Genomic DNA, 22,275 nt, shown 5'->3' with positions numbered 1-22,275 from the left:
AATGCATTTGTTGGGCTTATTAGTAGATTAGATACAGCTGAGGAAAGAATCTTTGAATTTAGAGGCATCTCAGTAGAAACCTCCAAAACTGAAAAGCAAAGAGAACAAAGACTGAAAATCACAGAACTTAGTATCCAAGGACTGTGGGACAATTTAAAAACGTGTGACATACATTTAATGAGCACACCAGAAGAAGAAAGAAAAGAATAGAAAAAATATTTGAAACAATAATGGCTGGTAATCTCCCCCAAGTTAATGTCGGACACCAAACTACAGATCTAGGAAGCTCTGAGAACAACAAACAGAATAAACGGAAAAGAAAAAAAACCCTATACCTAGGCATATCATTTTCAAATTACAGAAAATCAAAGATGAAAATTTTTTGAAGGAAGCCAGAGTGGGGGGGAAATGTCTTACCTATACAGGAACAAAGATAAGAGTTACATACAAATTCTCTTCAGAAACCATGCAAGAAAGAAGAGAATACAGTCAAACATTTAAAGTGCTGAGAGAAAAATACCACCAATCTAAAATTCTCTACTCTGTGAAATTATTCTTCAAAAGTGAAAGAGAATTAAAGACTTTCTCAGACAAACAAAAATTAAGAGAATGTGTTGCCAGCAGACCTGCCTTGCAAAAAATTAAAAGTTCTTTAGAGAGAAGGAAAATAATACAGGTCAGAAACTCAATCAAGCTAGTGGGAAGCTGCGCATAGCACAGGGAGATCAGCTTGGTGCTTTGTGACTAGAGGGGTGGGATAGGGAGAGTGGGAGGGAGGGAGACGCAAGAGGGAGGAGATATGGGGACATATGTATACATATAACTGAGGCACTTTGTTATAAAGCAGAAACTAACACACCACTGTAAAGCAATTATACTCCAATAAAGATGTTTTTTAAAAAAAAGAAAAAAGAAACTCAATCTACATAAAAAAAAGCAAGAGCATCGGGGCCTCCCTGGTGGCGCAGTGGTTGAGAGTCCACCTGCCGATGCAGGGGACGCGGGTTCGCCCCGGTCCGGGAAGATCCCACATGACGCGGAGCGGCTGGGCCCGTGAGCCATGGCCGCTGAGCCTGCGCATCCGGAGCCTGTGCTCCGCAACGGGAGAGGCCACAACAGCGAGGGACCTGCATACCGCAAAAAAAAAAAAAAAAAACACAAAAAACCAAGAGCATCAAAGAAGGATTAAGTGATGATTAAATCAAAACTTTTATTTTTCTTATTCTTAATTGATCTAACACATAAGAGTTTTTTCAAAATAATAATAGTAACAATGGATTTTATAATGTATGCTTATGTATATATCATATATACATATCTATGCTTATGTATGCTTATATATTAGTGAAATAAATGACAACGATACAAGTGATGGAAGGGAGGAATTAGGAATATTTTGTTATTATAAGGTACTCACACTATCAGTGAAGTGGTATTGTGTTATTTAAAAGTAGACTTGTATTCGTTGTAAATGTATATTGTAAACTCTAGAATAACCACTAAAATATTAAAGAATAAAGTATAACTGATATGCTAAAAAAAGGAGAGAAAATGGAATCATTTAAAATGCTCAATTGAAACCACAAAAGGCAGAAAAAGAGTAGAAGACAAAAACAGGAACAAAGAAGGGCAACAAATAGAACACAGAAACAAATATGGTAGACATTAATCCAAATGTAAAAATAACCACTTTGAAGGTCAATGGTCCATATGTGCCAATTAAAAGACAGAGATTGCCAGAGTGGATGAAAAGACATGACCCAACTGTATGTTGTCCACAAGAAACTCACTTTAAATGTAAAGATACATAAAGATTAAAAGTAAGTGGCTGGAGAAAATATACCATGCTGACACTAATCAAAATAAAGCAGGAATAACTATATTAATTATAGACAAAGCAGGCTTCAAAATAAGGAAAGTTATCAGGGGTAAACAGAGGCATGCCTAAAGAGGTCATCTAGGTTTTCTCCTATAACTCTCCATTCTGTTCCATCCATTTGTCTATTATTTTGCTAATAGCACTGTGTCTTGATTACCATAGCTTTATACTAAGTCTTGAAGTTGGATAGTATCAATCCTCCAAATTTGTGCTGCTCCTCCAATGCTGTGTTGGCTATTCTTGGTCTTTTACCTCTCCGTATAAACTTAAGAATCAATTTGTCAATAGACACAAAATAACTTGCTGGGATTTTGACTGGGATTGTATTCAATCTATAGATCAAGTTGGGAAGAACTGACTTCTTGACAATATTTAGTCTTCCTATCCATGAACATGGAATCTCTCCATTTATTTAGTTCTTCTTAAATTCTGTCTATCAGAGATTTGTAGTTTTCCTCATACAGATCTTGTATATATTTTGTTAGATTTATACCTAAGTATAAACACTTCCACTTTGGAAGATAATTTGGCAGTTTCTTATAAAACTAAACATACTCTCACTATACAATCCATCAATCAGTTGGTAAATACCAACTCCTTGGTATTTACCCAAAGGAGTTGAAAATTTTATCCGCACAAAAGCTGCACACAAATGTTTACAGTATCTTGATTCATAATTGCCAAAACTTGGAAGCAACCAATATATCTGTCAGTAGGTGAATGAATAAATAAACTTGCATGTCCAGACAACAGAATATTATACAGTGCTAAAAAGAAAGGAGCCATGGAGTCATGAAAAGACATAAAGGAAACTTAAATATTACTAAGGGCAAGAAGACAATCTGAAAAGGCTACATACTGTATGTTTCCAATTATATTACATTTTGGAAAAGGCAAAATATGGAGACAGTAAAAAGATCCGTGGCTGCCACAAGGGAGGGGGAGTGGGATGAATAGGTGGAGCACAGAGAAATTTCAGGGCAGTAAAAACACTCTGTATAATATTATAATTATGGATACATGGCATTATACATTTGTCCTAACCTGCAGAATGTACAACACCAAGAATGAACCCTAATGTAAACTGTGGATTTTAGTTTATTGTAATTGGTAAATGCAGATTCATCAATTGTAACAAATGTACCACTCTGGTGAGTGATGTTGATAATGCGGGAGGCTATGCAGGTATAGGGGTAGGTTATATAAGAAATCTTTGTACCTTCCTCTTAATTTTGCAGTGAACCTTAAAACTGCTCTAAATTTTAAAAATTTCCTTTGAAAAATAAGGTATAAGAAAACAAGAGGAATCTTTATTTCTAAACATTTAGATGGAAATTCTAAAATAATTTCCATTCAGTGTTTATTGATAATAAAAGCATTTAAGCACATTTATGTAATTATTATTAGTGAAATGAGACACTCTGAAATTTTTCCTTACACAATTACTTTGAATCTGCCTTTCATAAGACAGTACATTTTTATGTTCATATGCTCTTCCTATCCCACATCCAGGAGGTGGCACTCTTTCTTTTGCACTAAGAACCAAATAGAATAAAAGTAAGGATGGATGAATGAATGAAGGCGAACTCCATCACCCTAAAGTGCACTGTACATTTTCAGCTAGATGGTAAAATGAATCTGAGTCTGCAAACCCAGCAGATATTTTAAACCTAAAGCTGAAGCAATGCTTGTTGTTGATAGGACACCCGGGAAAATGGAATAACGGGGTTGTCTGATCAGACAGGAAATTATTGCAGGGCTCTGTGGTGTTTCGATGCCTCAGGCCATAGGACATATTTGTAGCTGCTCTGGGAGTAAGTTCGACAGTCAACATGGCGCCAGAATACAAATTTTTTCATCAAACCTCTATTGAAGCTGTAAGGAAATATGGTGACTTAAGCTTTTCATCTCTTTTTATTTTTCATTTTTAATGTCATGGAGATTTCATAATAAGAAGCAAAATGATAAAAAATGTACATAAAGAGATAAAATATAGCAAAGAGTAAGTGCCACATATTGCCTCTTGAAGTGTTTAAAGCACATTTATAAATATCATCTCATACTGAGAGATGATATTTAATTTTTCAAAGCATTAGCAAGTAACTTTAACAATATTTGAAACACGTGCATTTTGTTCTATTCTTTCGATCTGAAAGAAGTCAACATTCCACTCATCATCTTCTCCTTTCTCAGTGTTTTCTTTGTTTATCCCCACTTCAAACTTGGTTGGGTTACAGTTTATCCTTTGGAAAAAGAGATGTATATTTATTTCCACCTTTGTAACGGTTATTTTTTCTTTTTTCCTTAACACCCCAGATTTCATATTTGTTTCATTGTGTCTATCTCATTCCTAAAACATTCTTTCTAGAATAAGATAAGGTAAAAATCAATAAATCAACCATTGTGGATAGATGGCCTACCAGACTTTAATTCCCAACACATTGATCACACAAATCCTTCTCTTCGTGTACTTAGTTTTTTATTATCGTTCACTAGACCATGACTGTGAATGCCCCCAGGCAAGAGACATGTTTTATTCATCTTTATTCTTTCTGCAAGGCCCAGCACAAGACTAACACATGATAGGAATTCATGCACGTTTATTTAATGGTTGAGCGAAATAATGAATAAATTAAAATAAATTTCACTTTCCTTTAAGTTTATGCCACATAGACCTTCTAACATTTATTCCCATAACATACAGGAATTTATTTGTGAATGTCAGTACCAACATTCCTAGTACTTCTAGTTTTATTTACTCTCAAATTTTCTGGGTAACAATAAAACCCTGTTGTCTTAACTTTTTTTTTAATAGTTCATCCCTACAACTATTTTAAAAAATCCGACAAGTAAATGTATGCTTCCTATTTAATTTATCACACCTCATGTTCTCTTTGTTCATATACTGGCCCCAAGTGGTTGCCAGGAAAAGAAGGGAGCGCCGGCAGAGTAAACAGGGAGCTAGTCTATTGTATATACCAATAGCCATACTCTGTAGGGCGTTTCATGATTCCAGCTCAAATCCCCAAATTATGCAGTAAGTTAGAAGTTCAGAGAAAAAGTCTATAAGTACAAAACTGAATTTTTAAAGCTGCTTTCTAAATGTTCACAGAAAATTGATGTTATTATTATGAGTTCAAGAACCAACTACCCTTCTGATTATGTTATTGCATTTCTCACTAAGTTTTCACTGATAAATAGAATTAATCCGTCTGCTTTAACCTTGAAAACTGCCTTTCTGTAAGTTTAGTATTAAAAGTTATTACCATTAGAAAACTTACATTTTTGCCACCTATATTCAGTCTTCACATGGTAATTGAGTAGTTCAGTCAGTGTAAAAATACCAATTGTAAACAAGTATGGCTTCATTTTCTAATATTCACAATTTTTTCAAAAATATTCTGGTATTATTGTAAAGTGTAGCCCATTGGAAATCTAACTTACAGTGTGGTTTGCATTTTAGAATTTTAATTATAATTGGTAGAAATAGACTTCAATCTTTTTTTAAGTCAGTGTGCCCCAAACTGAGGCAAAGACAGCAGAAACAACCCCAGCTATTATGACATAGCCACATAGATTAGATTTTAAAACTCAACTTTGAATTATTTCAAGCACAAAGGTGTGTTTATAGAAAACTGTAACACAAAATGTCACTTTCAGGTAGTTAAGGCAAGTCTCAGTACTATCATAGACACTTCTTTCTGGGACTTTCCTTCATAATCAACCCTAAGAGCTGGTTTACATGCAACACCCAACACCCTCTCTGGTCACTTTTCCAGGCATGATGACATCCTTCAACAATCTCCTTATCAATATCATAACAATAGCTATATTTTTTCAGCAACTGTATTCATTATTTAGAGCACAATTAAAGGTGTAATTGGGAGACTTTATTAGTATGTTTTATTTTAAATAAATATTTGGGGATCCTGCTGAACAATAATTTAAATAGTAGAAAAGATCTGAAACTATGCCAGTCAAACTTATACATTTATCCTATTGTTCATTCTAACCCATTGCTTTTGCTTGTAGAGAATTCCCATTCCAAGCATAAGGATGTAGATGATGTTAAGAAATATTAATTCAATAGCTTTTGCCTGGTTTTATAGAAAATATTGGTTGTAAATGTGCAGTTTTACCCACTGCTGCCTAAATGATCAGATAAGAAAATGTTTTGACATTTAGGAAAATAATTTAATAAGAGTGTTGGTTAAGAGGTGAGGCTTAAATAAAAAAAGTTTATCTTTGTTATTCCTATAACCCGACTAATATAAAAGTAAATATATTTTTAAAGGAGTACAAATCCAGAAGGACAAGGAAAATGAGATAATATATAACAGTAGAAGGTAAATGTCAGCAATCTTTTGTCAATGAGAAAGTAGATGATTTAGTGGAATGGAGGAAACTTAGAAAACTTAGACCATGACAGGCTGACCTCTTTTATTGGGTTTCCCCTTATTGCACTTTGCAGATATTGTGCGGTTTCTTAAAAATTGAATGTCTGTGGCAACCCCATCTTGAGAAAGTCTATTGACACCTTTTTTCCAACAGCACTTGCTCACTTCATGTCTCTGTTTCACATTTTGGTAATTATTGCAATATTTCAAACTTTTTCATTATTAATATATTTGTTGTGATCTGTGATCAGTGATCTTTGATGTTACTATCATACTTGTTTTGGGGCTCCATGAACCACACCCATATATAAGACAGCAAACCTAATAGACAAATGTGTGTGTTCTAGCTGCTCCACAAACTAGCCATTTCCCCATCTCTCTCCCTCTTCTTGAGCCTCCATATTCCCTGAGACACAATATTGAAATTAGACCACTTAATAACCCTACAATGGCCTCTAAGTGTTCAAGTGAAGGGAGGAGTCACATGCCTCTTACTTTATATCAAAAGCTAGAAATGATTAAGCTTAGCGAGGAAGACATGTCAAAAGCCAAGACAGGCTGAAAGCCAGGCCTCTTGCACCAACACTTAGCCAAGTTCTCAGTGCAAAGGAAAAGTTCTTGGAGGAAATTAAAAGTGCTCCTTCAGTGAATGCCCGAATGATAAGAAAGCAAAACAATCTTACTGCCAATATGGAGAGCTGTGGTTGTCTGGATAGAAGATCAAACCAGCCACAAAATTCCCTTAAGCCGAAGCCAAATCCAGAGCAAGGCCCCAACCTTCTTCAATTCTACAAAGGCTGAGAGAGGTGGGGACGTTACAGAAGAAAAGTTTGAAACTAGCAGACGTTGGTTCATGAGATTTGGGAAAAGAAGCCGTCTTCATGACATAAAAGTGCAAGGTGAAGTAGCAAGTGCTGGTGTAGAAGCTACAGCAAGTTATCCAGATGATTAGCTAAGATAATAAATGATGGTGGCTACACCAAACAACAGTTTATCAGTGTAGATGAGGCAGCCTTGTATTAGAAGATGTCATCTAGGACTTTCATAGCTAGAGAGAAGTCAGTGCCTGGCTTCAAAGCCTCAAAGGACAGGCTGACTCTCTTGTAAAAGGCTAAGGCAGCTGATACCTTGAAGTTGAAGCCAGTGCTCATTTACCATTCCAAAAATTCTAGAACTCTTAAGAATTATGCTAAATCTACTTGGTCTGTGCACCATCAATGGAACAACAAAACCTGGATGACAGCGCATCTGTTTACAACATGGTTTCCTGAATATTTTAAGCCCACTGTTGAGACCTACTGCTCAGGAAAAAAAAGATTCCTTTCAAAATATTTTTGCTCATTGACAATGCACCTGGTCATCCAAGAGCTCTGGTGGAGATTAATGTGTTTTCACACCTGGAAACGCAGCATCCGTTCTGCAGCTCATGCATCAAGGAGTAATTTCAACTTTCAAGTCTTGTTCTTTAAGAAATCAATTTTGTAAGGCTATAGCTGCCTTATAATGATTCCTCTGATGCATGTGAGAAAAGTAAATTGAAAACCTTCCGGAAAGGATTCACCATTCTAGACGCCATTAAGAACATTCATGATTCATGGGAAGAGGTTAACATATCAACATTAACAGGAGTTTGGAAGAAGTTAATTCCAGCCATGGATGACTTTGAAGGGTTCAAGACTTCAATAGAGGAAGTAACTGCAGTTGTGGTGAAAACAGCAAGAGAACTAGAACTAGAAGTGGAGTCTTAGGATGTGACTGAATTGCTGCAATCTCACGATAAAATTTGAATGGATGAGGAGTTGCTTTTCCTGGATGAGCCAAAAACAAAAAAACAAAAAAAACCCAGGGGGTTTCTTGGGATGGAATCTATTCCTGGTGAAGATGCTGTGAAGATTGTTAAAATGACAACCAAGGGTTTAGAATATTACATAAACTTAGTTGACAGAGAAGCAGCAGGGCTTAAGAGGATTGACTCCAATTTTGAAAGAAGTTCTACTATAGGGAAAATGCTATCAAACAGCACTACATGCTACAGAAAAATTATTTGTGAAAAGAAGAGTCAACCAATGCAGCACACTTTATTGCTGTGTTATATTTAGAAACTGCCACGGCCACCCCAGCCTTCAGCAGCCAGCACCCTGATCGGTCAGCAGCCATGAACATCGAGGCAAGACCCTCCACCAGCTAAAAGATTATGACTCACTGAAGGCTCACATGATGGTCAGCATTTTTCAGCAATAAAGTATTTTTACATTAAGGTGTATGCATTGGTTTTTTAGACATAATGCTATTGCACAATTAATAGACTACAGTATAGTATAAACATAACTTTTATATGCACTGGGAAACCAAAAAATTCATATCACTCAATTTATTGCAGTGGTCTGGAACTGAACTTGCAATATCTCCAAGGTATGCCTATATAAGGAAACCATTAAGTCCTGAAGAGGTCTGGATCGGCTCTTAGAAGCACAGTTTCCTTAGAAGACAAGGTTGCAGTCTTAATGTACTTTATAAAAAAGTAGACGACAGGCAGTGTGATATGGTATGTGTGTTACTTAGCTTAGGCTGTAACCCAGGTACTAACCAAGAATGTCCAAGCTAGGGTTGGTCAGTTAAAACACAAATCAATAATGTACAACTGAGTTGTGATCAGACGGCATTTTAAGGAAGGCCCTACTCTAGCTGTAGCTAATGTATTTGTTTCTGTTATCCGTATCTTAATTAGCATCCAAAGCTGGCTGGTTAATATTACTAAATGTTGGTAAAATATGTTGCCTCATTTGATGAATACTGGATATGAATTCTCATTAGTAAAATTTAAATTATTCAAAATAGGGTCACTGTATAAAATATTCTAGAGACTCTCCCATGCTTGTGTAACCATGTATGAGAAGCCAGCTAGGTCTATTCCCTTTACCTCGAAAGATGAACTGGGCTGAATTCCTAAGTGGAATTGTCGTCCTGTATCAGGCTGTGAACTCTGGGGTGTTCTTTTGCAGAATTCCAACTATATGGCTTATAGAATCCTGCCCTGGAATTTTAGCATTTGACAAATCTACCACTTGAGAAAGTGGTAATAAAAACATCTAAAGGAACCAAGAGCTTGGGATTTCCTTGATTCAACAGGAAAGATCATATGAACTGTCTCTTTTGTGTGTGTAGATAGGGGCAACCCTTGGTTTGAGAATTACCTTTTTTATAACCTGGTAGCAAGGTTAGAGTGGCACCTGGTAGTGAGTGGAGCAGCTAGTGTCATTCACCTCAAAATTTTTTAGTGGGCATCTATTATCTACCAAAAAGGACGTAAGAATTGTGCATAACCTAATTGTATTAGGTCAGTTTACAATGGTAGTTATTAAGGATGGAGACAGAAACAAAAGGATCAGCAGAATTGTGCCTAGGAGTAGACAGAGCCCAGATTCCCTCCTTCACAACTGAAATAGCCTCCTTCCCTATTTACAAAAGAGAAAGTTTTACTCTGGAGAAACTGAACCAAAGAGTCTCTAGATTTGGGGCAAGGAGGAGTGTAGTGTAAGGCCTGTCCTTAGAAACTGAGTAAGTGAATGTCTTCATGCTGAAAGGAGAGATCCACCATGTCTTCCTAGGATTTTACAGTGCTTAGATACCCAGTGCTGGGCCTTGGAGGCCACAGACTGGCTTATAACCCAAGGGTTTCTTTGCATATACCTCCTGTCCCAAGAGAAAAGACCTCCAGACTTTGATATTTGGGGTCTCCTGGTCAGGTTCTTATCCCAGTAACACTAATGTAAAGCCCAACAGGAGTCTATAAGCCAACAGAGCTTACTCTCCATTTCTTAGAGCCTCATTCTCAGAAATTACTGGACAAACATCTCCAGACAAGTTATAAAAATAAAATTTTCCAACATGAGTGAGCAGACCAACACAAACAGATAAAAATGAGACTCAGAAGAAACAGAGAAACTCAGAAAAAATGCAGGGGGGGTACATAGAAGATATTTTCAAAAATATAACTTTTGGATAAGAGAAAATTTTACAACTGTAAAATAAGAACAGGATTCTTTTTTAAAAAGTAATGATCAGAGTGTAACAAATAACTATTAGTATTAAAATGGTGATGCATTTTAAACATCAAAAAATATTGAGAAATCATCTAGAAAGTAGAATAAGGGACAAGAAATATTAAAAATATACATATTTTAAGGACCCAGGTTCAACATGTAGCTAATAGAAGTTCTTGGAAATAGATCAAGAAACAGAGAAAATGTAAGGAAAATATTAAAAAGAAATAATAAAATAAAATTTCTCAGAACTGAATGGCTGGGTTGAGACACTGTCCTGCAAAACAATGGTGAAAAAGTACACCGTTTTTCAAGGGACATCATCATGAAATTTCAAAAGTATATAGATGAAAAGATCTTAAATGCTTCCAGAGAGTTAAAAGAAATAGGGGTCCAGGGTGTAATGCATGTGGTGTCAGGAATCAGAAAGGTATGGGACTTCATAGATAAACATCGGCGATTAGGAGACAGTGGTATAATGATTTTTAAAATCTGAAGGAAAACTATTTCTAACTTCAGAGTGTTATGCCCTGACACAATTCAATCACAGATGAGGGTAGAAAAATATTTCTAACATGCAAGTAATCAAAAATGTAGTTTTCAAAACCTGCTTCTCAGGAAGCTAAAGGATAATGTGCTCCAACAAAACCAAGGGATCAAACCAGGAAAGAAGAAAGCATGGGGTCCAAAAGAGGGGGTGGAACATTCAACACAGGAGAAACAGCAAGGGAATGTACTAAAAGCAAAGGGCATGCTACTGAAGACGAGTGCCTGATGCCCAGTGTTGTAGCAGGCTGCAGAGCTATCAGTTAAGACGGGCCTAAGATGAAAGTAACCTTCACTGTGCCCAGTGCATAGTGATGATATGATCGGCCAGGATGCAAATGACCAACCAAGGCTTCCAGAAAGGCACAATTCCTGTGACGCAGACATCTCAGGTGGGATCAAGATGGATCCTCACAGAGGCATCATAGTGGTCGCTTCGTTTAAGCACTAGGTATAATGGTCTCAGTCATTTGGATGTTTGAGGGGCATATATTTTAAAACATTGAATATCAAGTTATGCAATCTATGCTAGAAATCTTGTGACTAGGTAAGGGTAGAGAAATAGAAAAAAGGTAATTCCCTGGTGGTCCAGTGGTTAGGGCTCTGCGCTTCCACTGCAGGGGGCACAGGTTCAATCCCTAGTCTGGAAACTAAGATCCCACATGCCATGCAGCCAAAAAATAAATAAATGAATATATGAATAAATAAATAAATAAATAAATAAATATGCTGTCTCATTTAACATCACAAATAACCTTCTGAAATAGGTACCATAAAAAAAAAGAAATAGAAGAAACAGACTTAACATTATTCTGAAAATATTAAATCCAAATTAGGTTAATTCCAGTACATTCCAGGTACATAATTGCCTTTTTTTGTTGAACTTCAGCTTAAAAAGTCCATAAGCCACATGTAAGTCCTACTGAGTCTGAAGAAAAAAATATAGGTAACAGTAACTTCCTTTCAGTTTCTAATATACTAAAGGCTGGTTATTGTGTTTAAAATACAATAAAGAAAAATATTCTTCTGTGTTTTTTTTTTACAAGTTTAAACAACTTTACTATATATTACGTCATTGGCTCCATTTTCTGGGGTTTTAGATGTGAAAAAATATCTGAGTAAAATAGAATAATTTCTAAAATGTATTACAGTTGAAATAATTGAGTAAGTATGATAATGTAATTTTCAGGAAATGATTCACTGTCAATTTATCTAAACTTGGGTCTTCCTGATATTTCTATCCTCTTTTAAATAATTTTTGCTTATGAATAACTGTTTCAAACTAACGTATAAGGAAGATCTATTTTATACCACTTAATTTAATTTTAATTTCAACTTTATTTCCATTTTTTTACTTTTTTAAAAAATAATTCGTTGTTAGCAGTTTGGGGGGAAATATCAGGTGTGAGAGATTCATATAAGCTATTGGCCAAAATGAAGCTTTTGGATTACCTTTGAATACAGCCATCCTTTCTTTCTCTGCATTCTTTTCCTTTTTCTTTTCACCCTCATAACTCTCAAATTGGGAATTTACTATAATAGGTATTGATGTTTATACAGCATCTTCCATCCTTATAAGAGTATGAGGATATATATTCTCTTTATAGAGATGGATTGAATTCATCTTTTTTAATTATAAAGCAAAGGCTGTTCCAAAACCATAGGCTCTTTGCAGACTTCTTACAATAACCCTTATTATTCATGGAATCACAAGTCTCAAAACCCAGGAGAACTCACATTGACCTTGTTATTACCTCTAGAAGGAAACAGTGGTCTTTTGCAATGAGATATACCCCCCCAAAAGAAGGCATCATAAAACAAAGACAAATACACAGTTTGCCTAACAGATTAGAAAAAACTAAAATGGGCTTCGATACCCTGGTTTAGCCTGAGTGTGCAAAAGAAAGGAAGATTCTAATTTACTGTGGGTAGGAGGATAAGTTGGTCTCAAGAGAGTTTGGCAACATGTATAAGACCCAATATATATGCATAAACTTTATATTATACTGCTGTTTATAAAAGCAAAAAAATGGAAACAAAATGTTTATTTAGACAGTTATAAGTAAACTGTAGTACATTCAAACAGTGGAATAATATGTTAAAATTAAAAGGTAGATCTATATTCACTCTTGTGAAAGGACATCCATAATATACTAATAAATAAAGAAGTCAAGGGATATAGTATTTTATTCTGAAAGTACATACACCAAAATCTTAGCATTGGTACACTGGGTATAGATATTTCATATAATTTTAGTTGTATCTAATTTTTAAAAATTTATGTCTAAAATTATCATTTTTCATTTAAATAATTTAACAAAGAAAAATTATATGCTATAAAAATGAAAAAAAACTTGAAATTTCTCGAAGTCCTGATAATTGTGATACTTTTCGTGAAGCCATGATAACTTTATGCAAAATAATAGGCTTTCTAAAAATTGCTCAAGATTTTACAACGGTTTTTGTAAATAATGCTGATGTATTTATCAGTGAGTGAAGGCAAAAATCACACTGATTTGATCCCATCCTTTGTTATTGAAAAGCTTACAAGTGTGGTGATTAAACACAGAGCACAGAGAGAATTCCCTGTATTATTTTGTTCATCCCACTTCTTAGAGATAACAAGCCTCTAGTTCCCATCATTTAGAATGTACTGAATTTATTGCTTTATTTTACTAACTGACTTCTTTATATTTATGGGTATGGACATGAACAGGTTTATAATAAGTTTAAATCGAGCTCTTTAAAATCTGTACCCTATTTAAATATCTGCAGTATCATGGTATTTAAATGACTTTGATTGTATAAATACAATCAAAGTATTTTACTGTATAAATACCAAAAATAAAAATGGATTATAGCTACCCTTGGATATTTGAAGAACTGCCAGAAATTAAAGGAAGCCAGCTTTCTCTGTACTGTTTCGAGACTAGAGACTTTTGGTCTTTTGTTTGTTTGTTATAGATTAAGTTGAGAACATAATGAAACCTATGGACCCTCTTCCCAGAAAAGTGTTCTTATGCACATCTAAAAATTATTTTTATATACAATTTCAAGTGTTCACAGAGTCCCCTGAAGTACATGTTTTTAATGGATAGATTAAAATTAGTGGGTGAAACTAAAAGAGAAGCCGAATTCATTTCTTTGTTAGTTTCTAACAAAGTCGAAATTTTCCAACAATGTGCATTGCTTCATTAAGTACTCAGTGAGCATGACTAAGTATATTTTGGAAGCAGATTGAGTGAAATGGTATAGAAGGAATTCCAACCTCCAAATTGAAGTTTGGCAAGATGACCTCAGAGAGCAGTTTAATTCTAGTATTTTATTATGGGATTTAAATAAGGATAGTGTATTTAATCCAATAGATAGGCTTTAAGAACATGACAGGCCTTAACATATGTCTTCCTGAACTGCTCTCTGTCACTCTCTATTTTCTCATCACCAGGGCAGTACAAGTGTTTGGTGTTCTCTCTCTTGGTCCTTCTTAGGACTTCCGTTTCAAAATGGTGGCCTGACCCCAGGCATATATCTCTTTTCATCCCTGCATCTTAAATTGATAGTATAGAAAATAAAGAGGTATAAATTTTACAACAATGAAGAAAATGATGAAGATGCTATTAACTGACAAATAACTCATGCATTTTAGAAGAAGACAAAAGGAAAAAGGATGAGAAGTGGCAGAACACTATAGACTAGGATGAGTGGGAAGAACTCCTCAGGCAACAAGGTCAAGAAGAGATTTAACCTGCTCCAGGAGACACTTGAGTGACTTTGACTCAGGGACCCTGAGGTTAGCAGAGAGCAGAAGTCTCCCACCACCACAGGCAGTACCCCTGCTACCAGGCCTCTTAGCAATGGACGAAAGCAAAGGGTTATTCTCTCTAAAAGAAAAAGTGGCATCATTTATGTCTGGATCATCAGCACAGCTCTCTGAATGAAAAACTATAGAGTAAAGCTCTCGGTATTCAGAGGTTTTCTCATTTAATGGTTATTCCTATCCACTCCTGTAATTTGAAGTCTGCTGAACTTTACACACACACACACACACACACACACAGCTTCCTATTTTTTCCTTGTTAAATATGAGCATAAAACCAGTCTTCAACACAGACTGGAGGATATCTGCATCATGATAGAGGAAAACCAATAGAAACATATAATTTGTATATCATGATGAAGAGAATTTGTTGAAAAGCAAATTGCTTTTCAGAGAGACTAAATAAGATATAGTCTCCTTAAAACATTATAAGAATGGTATGCTATGAGAAAAATCCATGCACAAGAAATAGCTTCTAGAAATTAAAAAAAAGTTGGAAGATTAATTAATTGAAAGATGAAAGAATATTTTTAAAAATCTAGAATGTATAGAAAGATAGAACATATGAGACAAGAGATAAAATGCAAAAGGTCTTAGTTAGAATATATAACATCTGACTAAAATACAATCTCCCAAAAGAATGAAAAGGTAAAAATTTTGAAGTGCAAGATAAGTTTAACAATTATTTTTAAATTAAAAACCAATGTTCATAGCTAAAGTTCCCAGCGCTCAGGAATTATGCTAGACAATGAGAAGTACCTTAATAGGGTTTCTTACAAAGTACACATATGCAGTTGCGATCAACTCTATCCTAGAGTTTTTAGAATAACAAATATGAAGAGTTCTAGGTCTAATATGGCTGAGAATTCAGTATTAGAGAAAGTAAAAGTGAGTAGAAGGAGGGAGCGGCACATGCAAGGTTCTGGTGTGGACAAATGAAAACCTCCTGTTGCCCTATGGGGATCATTAAAATATGTAATAAGCACCAGCTCATCAGAACATATACAGCAATCAACCAGGATAGATACCAGCTCTACACAACCTGTATGACTTACCTGGCTGAATGTCATTCCTGCTGGTACAGACAGCAAATGGCAAGTTCCTTGGCCTAATTATTTCCAATTTCAGGTGTCTGGTGTCCAAACCACAGTTTTAAAAAGGAGCAAATATGATCTGGGAAAAATGAAAAGAATGAACACTAGATTTTAAAAAAGAACAAAACAACAGATGAGGTAGCTTTGCTTTTTAAGGCATATGGTCTTATAAAGTGAGAAGACAAAATTTTTTTTTTTCCTAAAGAAAGAACATAAATACCTACATGGTAATCTCTTTCACTGGGCTAGAAATAGCCACCCTTTCTCCTCCAGAATCTATCCTTTATCTATTTATGTGTATGTGTATATGTATATACAAAGCTTTTATATATGTACATATATAGGCATCTATTCTATATATAGGTGTGTGTGTATATACACCTGTAAGTCCTCAATTTTATATTTTATTTATTTTTTAAAATTTTATTTATTTTTTGCTTGTGTTGGGTCTTAGTTTCTGTGCACGGGCTTTCTCTGGTTCCTGGGAGCGGCAGCGGGGCTCTTCTTCATTGCGGTGCGCGGGCTTCTCATTGCAGTGGCTTCTCTTGTTGCAGAGCACGGGCTCTAGGCATGCGGGCTTCAGTAGTTGCATCACGTGGGCTCAGTAGTTGTGGCACACGGGCTTAGTTGCTCCGCGGCATGTGGGATCTTCCCGGACAAGGGCTCGAACCCGCGTCCCCTGCATTAGCAGGTGGTTTCTTAACCACTGCGCCACTAGGGAAGTCCAGTCCTCAATTTTAAGCTCAAGAAAAGGCTTTGTATGTTTTTACTCCTGGACAAATAAATTATTGACTTTATTTTAAGGCAATGATGCCTGATTTACCTTTCAGTGGAGGTTTTGATGATAGGGACTCAGGGTTTCTTGGACACCAGAGGGAGCAAGAGAAGAGGTAAGGCTTAGAAGAGGTGTTGGAAAAAGCGATTTATTAAAGGTCCACCATGGTTCATGTACTATACTCTACCCTGGAGATTCAGAGATGAATTACTGAGCTGATAAACAAGAGCCATGAGAGTGGTAAATTTAGGGTAATAGAACAAATGGAAAAAATTAATCTATTCTTAGAAACAAGACTCAGCCCTGCCAGCATCTTCAAATCTGATTACTGTAGGCTAAAAGAGCAAGAATCTTATTTATTTCATGTTCACCTGAGAGCTGGAAAAAATAGGTTATGCTCAATTGACTTTGAATTAATTAAATGATAAATTATGAAGTTTATGTTTCAACTAAGTTTAAAGGGTAGTAAATTTACAATAGGCAACTTGGCTTTCATATTTTAAGTCACAAATGTTTTTTTCTTCAAAAATGAGTGTTTTTTAAAAATTAAAAATCTCTGCTGCTTGCCTCTGCTTCAGTTGGTAGAATCTCAGTCACAGTGAATACAATTCATTCCACTTCAGGAAATTTCATGTTCAAAAAATGACCTATTAGAAGTTTCTGGTTAAATAAGTGATAAATTGAGTTATGTATCAAAAGTAACCATAAATTTCACATTCCTTATAAAACACATTCATTTAATTTAACTTAATGATCCTATTGATTTATCCATAAAGGAAATTTGAGGCACAGTCAGGGTGAGTTCTTACATTTTAAATTATAGTTATTATTAAATCAGGCTTTTGGTTGAATTTTGTGAAAATACCAATTATTTGCGAAGAAATGACTGATCCTTCAGGTAGTGTTCCCCAATGTCCTCATGACTATCTTCTGCACAAACCACTAGAGGGCAAGACAGTCTAACATATTAGAGCAGATCTAATTTCATCCAACAGAGGGCAGTCATACATACACCAGGCAAAGAAATCAGTATATTACATTATGTTTCAGCTATTACAATCTGCCATTACCTTTTGGGATTATAAGAGGGAGGAGAAGAGAGAAAGAAAGGAAGAAGGAAAGAACACAACCCTCTCAATAAACAATTCATTGGCCGACTTCTCTGAAATTGTTAAGCATATGAGTTTAATAAACAATTTGCTTTTTTCTGGATTTAAATAGTTTAAATTTGAAGTGGAAAAAAGAACACCAGTTAGAAGATAAATCTTAACAAGTGAAATGAGAAAACACGTGAAAGCTGTTTCCAATCAAAAGGACCAAGTGTTAGCAGCTTTATTTTTATGTACAAACACAATGTCTAGTTACCTTCAAAGGCTAAGGAGTGAATTAGCAGCATAAATAATTTTTCATTAAACAAAAACTAGATAAAAACTATAAGTGAAGTGAGAGACAGGATTAGCCATTTCTCACAGAACATCTTGAAGAAGCCTGGGTTAATGGGAAAAGTCAAGAATCAGGAAGCCTGGGTTTTATCCCTGACTCCTATCCATTGGCTGTATGACAATTGGTAGGTTGGCCAATCCACATAGACTTCAGTTGCCTCATATGCAAAATTATGGAAGTTGTAACATAAATGACTTCCAAATCTGGATGGTCATCAGAAACCTTGCTTTGCTAGTCTCTAGACCTACTAAATTAGAACTGAATCTCCAGAAATGAAGCCAAACAACATACACATATATATATATGTACACCATAAATACAAATATATATATACATTATATGTGTATATATATTATATACACACACACACATATATGTGTGTGTGTGTATGTGCAATTCTAGGTAATTCTGATGATCTGTCATTATTGTAAACATTGGGCTAAATGAAGGCTAAGTTTCCTTTTTCACTTTAAAATTCATGACTTTATGCTTATTTGTACATCACTAAGTTGGTATTTTAAGATATAAGATATTTTTCTGGCCCAACACTAAAAAAAAAATAAGCTCCATCACATTAAAAAATTTGAACTCAGAAGAAATCAATTTGGAAACCGTTTCCAAGAGTCCCACTGATACCTTGGTATTTTTTCACTTTTCCTCAGAACTTTCACTTTTTAACTGAATATTTGTCATTAGTACTTTTGATATTATGTGGCTGCACTTGATTATGTGCATAATGATGTTAATTTATTGTTGGTGGTGTCGACTTAAAATAATGCACAACCTGAGAATTGTGAGTCAAGTTTTATTTGGGGCAGAATGAGGACTATAGCCTGGGAGACAGCATTTCAGATAGCTCTGAGAAACTGCTCCAAAGAGGTAGGGGGGATGGTCTGTATATATGTGATTTTGGTGAAGGGGGAGCACATACAATCAAGCACAAATTTTTTGCAGAAAGCACAAAAATTTCTGCAAAATTTTTTGCAGAAACCTTGCAGAAGGTTTCTTCTAGTCATGAGGACCAGTCGTCCCCGTGAAGGATTTTAGTGCTTTTCTAGATATGAGGGAAGAATTGGGCTCATAAAATCGGCTTCTGAAAATAAAACTATCTAACTATCTGAAGACCTGTTCTGCCAGTTTTCTCAGAGCACAGAGTGCCTCATTTCTGCTCTCCACTCTGAACTCCTTTCAGGGGGTGTTGAAAATCAGCGGCTGCAGCAGCTCATGACGTAATCCTTGTAGAGGCAGATGGCAAGTGCCGACGGCAGGTGCCAATTTGTAGACAGTGGTGTTGTTGTTATATCTTGAATCTGTAATGGCTAATTGCCACCGGAATGATCTTAGTGTATATGTTCTGACTCTGGGGAATGTGGAGGAATTATGAATTATGATGTCATCATCTTATGAATTATGATATAATCAGCACAACTGAAATTCTACTTTAGGATAAGGCAAGAGAAACCAGGCTGAACCCAATAGCAATATCTGAAGAAAGAGAAATGGATTCTAGAAGTGATTAGTCAATTACTTTCTGTGTAAAGCTTATCTTTCACAATCTCATTCTAAGTAGGAGGATTCACAACAAGTTTAACTTTACTTGACATACACCAAGAAAATCCTTTTAAGTCACCTAACTACCTAATTAAGTCTAGTGACAGAAGATGGAAAATGGCTTCACTTTCGGCAAATATATTATTTTTCTGGTACACAACTTGATTACAAACACGTCAATCTTTGGGTTACGTTAGTGCTCTGGGGAGCAGTAGGGATTCTTATGCGATTTTAACAAAGCAATTGATATTGGAGATGAGATGCCTCACTACATGTGAGTGACTAATAACCTTGGAATTAGAGGTGATAACAAAGGACAATCAAAGGCAATGATAGTCTCTGCTAATCTCCTGCTTCGCTCACTGCATTATTCTTTGATCAGATTCAACATAATTTTCCCTCAAGAAGCTATGAGAATGTATTATTTTAGTAATTTCATGTGACATAGCACTTCCTGTTTCTATGGAAGAACACAAGAAGAGTAATTCAGAAATCAGATGCTACATAAATAGTTTCCCTTGCTTATCACATTTATCTAATATTCAGTCTCTATCCCTTCCCCTTCGCCCCTTCACAGCCTCTCTCTCTCTCCCTCCCTCCCTCCCTCTGATAGTGTTAAAAAAATACTCTTCTTTTAATTTTGGACTAGCACTTAAAATACATATTTCTATATCAAGATAACGCTTTAAAAATGATTCTCATATAAGGGCAGTAAAAATAATTCTGCAATTCCAAAAGAGCTAAGCTGAAACCAATAGTAATTCAATTAATTCAGTTATTCTCATGTTTTATTTTACTTTAGCCATTTTAAAATAAAAACAACTTCTAAGCAGTCCTTTTGCCATCTGTTTAGGTTCATTTTAAATATATACACATTTTTGTTTTGGGGGGGAGCAAGCTACAATATTTTATTCCATGCACTTTTCTGAAAGCATTCTCTAAGTCAACCAGTCCTACAAAGTAAAGTACTCAACCAGTTCAGAAGATGAGCAAAAAAAACCCTGAATTAATAGTAGTCCCACGTAACATTCAGTTTACGCCATATTCTGCAGCAGCTGGAAATACAATTAAATTTTTTAGAATTAATTTTATAATCAGAGATTAAGAATGTGGACATTTTACCACTACCAGGTAAACTTGTGAGGCAGGTTCATTGTATGCTAACTTGATTCCCCTGAATTATCTACTTAGTAAACTAGTCACTATTAATTTGACCATTAGGGAAATCAAACCTGCAGAAAAGAACTTCAATATTCAGAAGATTATGTCTGAACAAAATCCTGCATATCATAACTGCTCAAATTATTTTCTACACAATATAGACCCTCAATATAAGGCATCTGATTAAATCAAGCACCATCCCGAGCCAATGATGGTATTCTTTCTTCTTAGATTTAAGTTTTTTCTTTGTTCCTGTGTGATGGAATATTTCACACACCCTTAGGCTGCCACACCCATCTGTCACAGGTGTATGGAGCTGTTGATGTTTCCCTTGCTCTTTAACTTCTACTTAACCAATGAACTATAATTGCTATGAAATCTGGCTTTCCAACTGGGACAAATGGTGCCTCTTTCGTTTTTCAGTTAGAGTTAGATCCCTAATCTTCATCACATGGATAAAGAGTAATAACTGGTTCAAAATCTCCATGGCACATCTGGATTCCCCACCCTGCTACCATCTTCTCTAATTGCCCCTGAATATTTTATGTAAGTATGATGCTAAGGAAAGGAAACTAATCAAATATTAAAATTTTAGACTATATATATTCTAAAAATAATCTTAAAACAGATAGTCTGAAAGTCCATTCTAAGTGTCACAGTGGGCGTTTTGTTTTTTGGTTCCATGTAGCGAATAAGAACCAGAGCATTTGCTGCACTAAACGGCTGACTTCTTCACAGAAAGTCTTCTCATCACTAATTTTTAGGATTGTGTGATATACCACACCAAACATATACCACATATACCACACCAAACACATATACCACACCGAACTGAGTCATCAATCAAAAAACTGGCATGCTTATTCTCAGGCTCCTGGAATTTACATTCTCTCTTACTTTTCTTCTCTCTCCCACCTTTTCTCCTCTTTTTCCTAAATGCTCTTGAGAGAAAATCCCAGAAGCCCTTCTAGGATAGAGAAATACAAACAAATTTGAATCTGTTGGATAGATTCGCCTGTTTCCTAGCCAAATAGAGGAGGTGAACCAAAGAAATGGGAACAAAGCATTACTATGTTTTGGGGAAAGCACTTCTTTGACAGTGTGGACAGGAAGGATGTAAGGGCATCTAACACACTTGTATACACTTGCTTTTAAGGCGTAAAGCCATCATTAATATACAAATTGTCATGCATAAATACGAAACTGTTACATCATCCTATGTTTTTTAGAAGAACAGATGTAAAGTGGTAAATTGGGAAAAAGCAGAGTGTAGGTGTCCCAATACCCTATCTTTTCTACTTTCTCTTCAGGTTTATACAGTAGAATAATCTTATATTTTTAAAAGTCTGGAAAGGATCTCCAGATAGTTTGAATCATCTATTTCATTAATTCTTGAACTACCATAGGGTGGACTAAACTTGTGACTTATCAGGTATCAGAACATAGTGGTGAGCTCTGGAACCAGACTGCCAAGACTAAACCCAAGCTCTTCTATATACTAACTATGCAACTTTGAGCAAGTTACTTCATTACTCTGAGATTCAGTTTGCTTATCTGTAAAATGGAAAC

General features: G+C 35.5%; 1 long non-coding RNA gene across 1 annotated transcript in view; it reads right to left on the bottom strand.

Annotated features, from left to right (window-relative positions):
• LOC137202134 (uncharacterized) overlaps positions 1-22,275 on the bottom strand; it is a 457,223-nt gene that overhangs the window by 201,321 nt on the left and 233,627 nt on the right. Inside the window, exon 7 of the long non-coding RNA XR_010932464.1 lies at positions 15,738-15,855. This is a non-coding gene — a long non-coding RNA (uncharacterized lncRNA). The remainder of the gene's footprint in view (positions 1-15,737; positions 15,856-22,275) is intronic.

The sequence above is a fragment of the Pseudorca crassidens genome, chromosome 11 (genome assembly GCF_039906515.1).
Source record: "Pseudorca crassidens isolate mPseCra1 chromosome 11, mPseCra1.hap1, whole genome shotgun sequence".
NCBI lineage: Eukaryota > Metazoa > Chordata > Mammalia > Artiodactyla > Delphinidae > Pseudorca > Pseudorca crassidens.
Note: the sequence above shows the minus strand (reverse complement) of the source record. Positions and strands in the feature narration are given on the sequence as shown.